Here is a 5,447-nt window from a genome sequence, read left to right as displayed (position 1 = left end):
CAGCTACAGGAGAGGCAGCATAAGTGGATCAGTAAGATCCAAGCGTATGACTTTGACATTGAGTATGTCAAGGGTAAGAACAAAATGGTAGCAGATGCCCTTTCACGTAGACCAGCCACGTTGTCTCTTATGAGCTTGGACACAGATTGGAGGGCTCGACTCCTAGTAGAGTACTCCAAGGATAGATTTGCATGTGAGGTTCTGGATGGGCAGGTGGCGGATGACATGTACAAGGTGGTTGATGAGATCATCCACTACAGGGACTGGATCTTCTTGACTAAGGGATCTCAGCTCAAGAATAAGATACTTCAGGCATCACATGATTCACCATTGGCAGGTCATTAGGGGTTTACCAAACCTACAGGGCCATTAGAGAGAGGTTCTCATGGAAGGGCCTCAAGGAGGATGTACTCTAGCATGTCTAGGAGTGCGATGTTTGCCAGAGGAACAAGGGGAGATGAACCATCTAGCAGGACTATTGCAGCCTCTTCCCATTCCGGAGGGGAAATGGGAGTGTATTTCGATGGACTTCATCACAGGGTTGCCCATGGTACAGGGCAAGGACTGCATCTTTGTCGTCGTTGATTGGCTGACAAAGTACTCACACTTTTTCGCCATATCCGCACACTACACAGTAGCGTAGGTGGTCGAGCTATTCTTTAGAGAGATTTTCAGGTTACATGGTCTTCCCAAGACCATCACCAGTGACAGGGATAGTCGTTTCATGGGCAGATTTTGGCAGGAGCTTTTCTAGTTGGTGGGAATGGAGTTGACACTGAGTACCAATTATCACCCACAGATGGACGGGCAAACAAAGATAGTTAACAAGTGGCTAGAGGGCTACTTGCGTAACTATGTCAGTGGGCATCTGCAAGCATGGTTGAAGTGGCTGCATCTGGGGGCATACTGCTACAACACTACACATCACATGTCCATTGGTATGTCACCATTTTATGCTTTGTATGGACATCAAACCTTATCTTTTGCTAACATGATGTTTTGTGCTAGCAAGGCTCCGAGATCCAAGATTTTGGATCCAAGAGAGTCAGGATATTCTCCGAGCTCTCAAGGATAATATGGCTACAACGCAGAACCAGCAAAAACTGTATGCTTACAGGGGTCGGGTGGAGAGACAGTTTGAGGTAGGGGACTTGGTCTACGTACGATTACAGCCATACCGACAATCATCACTGAAGCAGAAGGGGGCTGAGAAGCTCAAGCCCCGCTTTTATGGGCGATAAAGGGTGATACGCAGGATTGGATAGGTTGCGTAAGAGTTGGAGCTACCCCAAGGCAGCAAGATTCATAACGTCTTTCATGTATCATGCCTAAATAAGGCATTGGGGCAGCATGTGATAGTGACAGATGAGCTACCACCCACGGATGATGAGGGGCATTTGGTGTTGCAACCAGAGGCTATTATTGATGCTAGGGAGAGGCAAGCTACGAAACAGGACAATCCGAGAATTCTTGGTGAGGTGGAAGAATTTTCCGAATGAGGATGTGACTTGGGAGAGTGAGAAAATTTTGTAGCATCCATCACTTTACTTTCTTGAGGACAAGCAACATTTTTCTGGGGGAGACTATAATATTCCTAATTAGCCATGACTTATTGGAATATTTGATTTTGCTCAATTTCACCTTCTATAGTTATTTGTAAATAAAAAGGTGAGGAAAAGGGGGACATAACACACTTTTAGAATAAAAGTCACTTCCTAGTAGCACAACGTTTTGACTTAAAGGGGAGCCAAGGGGGCCAAAGGACCACACAGAGATGGGGCCCATGTAGACACTTGGAAGGACTGCACAGATGGGAAAAGGAACACGTGGCAAGAGGAGATTACGTTGGAGGAGGTGATCCTTGGGATTGAGGGAGGCCAATGCTATAAAAGAGAGAGGAGGCTCCTCATTTTGGATTCAGTTATGAGCATTTGAGCTAGTCACTTCGACTTGGAGCACGTTGGCTGTTTAGCCTGTTTGTAGCACTGTTTAGTGCACTGAGTGTCTACGTTCGGAGATCTCACCCTTAGCCCCAGGGGACTTCGAGTGCCTACTAGGGCAAGGTAGTTTTAGAAATATTTTTGTAGTATTTTTGATCTTTGGCATTGAGGTGGAGCTGAGCATTGGAGGACTGCGCAATATTGAGAGAGAGGGACGCAGTTCTTCTGGGGGCAGTTCCCGATTGGGGGTTTGTGGAGGAGTGGAACTTGGAGATTGAGAAAGAGATCAGCTTTTGCATATTAGAGGATTTTGGCAGAGTTTCAGGTAGTATTTTGGAGGATTGTACTCAATGGCAGCGCAGAGCCTTGAGGGATTGTGTGATTCCCCAAGGGGGCGATTTTCGGGGGTCGGCCATTTCAGAAAGGCTTTCTGGGTTTTTCTGGGTTTTCTTAGTAGAGGTTGATTCCAGAGTTTCAGTATTTTCTGAGGAGGGGGACAGCGCCAAATCCTAATTTGATTTCCAGTAGTAGTAGCAGCATGACAGTTCCCTAGCAGCATCCACGCAGTTCAAAGAGAGGCCATTCCTTTGCAATTCTGAGTGTATTTATTCACTAGCCTATTGCAAGTTGAGAGGCCATCTTTTTTATCACCTCCTGTACTCATTCCATTACTAAGTATAATAAAATCGCTTCTCATTTCTCTCTGCATTTCACGAGTCTCTGTTTATATTTCATGTTTACATTATTACATGTTGCACCGCTGTTATTTTTATCATTTTGAGCTTCTTGGTTATTTTATCATTTGTGCGTATTTGGTTGGATTTTAATAGGGTTTGGGGTAATATCCTGAAACGAGATATTACATAGGAGCATTATCAGTGATGACTTGGATGACATTGTATGGCCCAATACTCTCAATTGTTTCAAGTAATGGTTATGCAATGTCGATGCCAGTCTTGAACTTATTTGAGTAATCATATGTTGAAAGAATGATGGCACCACTAACACACACATCAAGAACGTTTATCAATGGATTTCCTTTTACATTTTCCATCCTTAAGATACAATGGACACCCCATGGTCAATCCAAAAACTTGTCATTCTATTCAAAGAATGTGATATTTTTTCTTTTCCATGATCAAGTCCAACAGTTCTTGCCTTGTCATACCCATGGCTCTTATATCCTTTAAGGGCATCATTTATGGTAGAAACCATTTCGTGCCAATAAGGTGAGTGAAGAACATTGAATGGTATCCCACATGCATAAAGAAACCTGTAAAATTTTGAATCCACATCATTCCTACACCCTTCATCAAGGAAATCTGATATGCTTCTATGCTTTAAACCTGGTGACCCTGTGCCTCCATATCCACTGCCTTGGGAGGATGTTGAAGGCTTTCTTTGTGCATGTGATTGTGAGCTTGGTTCAAAGAAACCCTTTTATTTTTTAGATTTGTATTAGGTTTCCTCCTATTCCTTTATGTATTTGGCTCTATCTGCTACTAACACACCTGAACAAGTTTTGATTCCTATTTGTTTATCTCCATCCGATGGCCTTTTTCTAAAGAGGTGATTTTTGGCATGGGTGTATGAACCTGTGTAATTATTGTTGCAATGGGGGAAATGAAATTTAGTGGTTCCACCCCCTTTCCCCGCTTCAGGTATATTAACATATTTCCACAATGGAGTTTAGTCTTGTTTAGTTTTTTGAGCTGACTCATGTTCACTCTCCTCCAGCTCCTCCTCACCGGGGTTTTCATCAAATCCACTATGACCCCCTTCTTCATCCCCTTCTTCATTTTCAACCCTCCTTTTTCTACTCTCCAACGCCATAATAACCAAAAAAGGAACCAAGAAGAAGAAAATGCCAAGAAATATAACCATGATGTTTGAAATTTGAAGTTTTGAATCTGCAAAATTTAAAAAAATGGAATGGGAAATAGAGAAAAAAATTATTTATTTATTTAGGAATAAACATTAAAAAAAAAAAATTCTAGACACTCTATTCAACATTGTAGAGGCTACCTCTTTCGCGTCCAATCTCCCCTTGCAAGCTCTTCAATCTCCCCTTGTTCCTTGCTTTCCATTGCTCTCTCACTCTCTTGCTCGCTCTCTCCTGCTCTCTCCTTACTCCTCTCACTCTCACTCTCACTCTCATTGCAATGATGAAATGAATGAGGGAGGGTCTATTTAACCCTCCCTCCTTCCCTCCCTCACTTTATCTCCACAAATATATATATATATATCTATATATCTATATATATATTTTGTGTGTTTCTCCGGGTGTCGCTCCGGGAGAGATTTTTATAACTCAAAGCAATGGGAGCGATGCTCCCTATATCAAATTAAAAAAAAACAGGGAGCGTAAATTTTTTTAAGGGAGCGCACTCTCGAAATAGCTCCCTTTTCAGGAGCGATTTCGGGAGCGCACTCTTGACCCGCTCCCGAATCACTCCCGCTCGAAGCGCGGATTGGGAGCAGGATCAGGGGGGCTCCCCCGCAAAATTGATTGAAAATAAAGAAAAGTACAATATCAACATCTATAGATCATCAACTGAAAGTAAACAAGCACACAAGTGAAACCGTTGTTTTTGGAACAATGTCCCCGGAAAAACCCAATGCGGGAAAACCAGTGTAGCTATTTAGAGGGTTTTATTATTATGTAGTTTTCAAAATACAACTAGGGTGCCAGAAAAAACTCACCCAACAGAGAATTCCCTCGTTAGTAGTACCTCTCCTCGGAGATAGATATTCTGGCTGATTAATCACCAGATGAACGATCCACAACAACAATTGTAGCTTATGCTACTCTGCATCACTCTGATAGGGGTTGTGTCACCCTATCTGTCTCACCAACTCCTAGCCTGTCCCACGAAATCATACATCACTACCTCTAGTCCTTGAGTCAGCTCTGCTAGCCTCTGCATCAACTTCTGGAGCCTCTGCATCAGACCCTAGACCCTTTGTGTCTCACACGTTGGCCTCTCTGGCTCTACACAACTCCTAGCTGCCTCTGCATAGCCTCCAGCTGCCTCTACGTCAACCTCACTGGGCTTTGCGCTGCCTCTCTAGTACCAACTCTACCTCTCTACTATGTATTCATTTCCCCTCAGCTGCAACATAGATCACTCACTTGATTTCCTCAGCAAACCCTGCCCCAGAAAATTGAATTATTGATCTCTCTTGGTGTGTTCTCCAACTGACCCTCAAGCCTCCTCTTATACTTTTCTCGTTGGTCCATCAACGATCGAGATTAAATCTCTAATCAATGGATAAGATTAGATTTGTCTTGATACATGACTTTTGGAACATTCTAACCCATTTTTATATTAAAACCCATTAATATTTTATTTTTCCTAAGTTTAGACTTAGGAACTCCATTAAAAATATTAATTATTTTAATATCTCCCAAACTAGTTAGAATATGCTCAAACCATTTCTGAGTCTTGGAAATTTCATGGTATTTAGCTTCTACACCAATTTTCATGGCTAGAGCACATCTGATGC

The sequence above is a fragment of the Pinus tabuliformis genome, chromosome 9 (assembly GCF_031772625.1).
Source record: "Pinus tabuliformis cultivar Carrire ecotype Pingquan chromosome 9, CPIR1, whole genome shotgun sequence".
Taxonomy (NCBI): Eukaryota; Viridiplantae; Streptophyta; class Pinopsida; order Pinales; family Pinaceae; genus Pinus; species Pinus tabuliformis.
Note: the sequence above shows the minus strand (reverse complement) of the source record.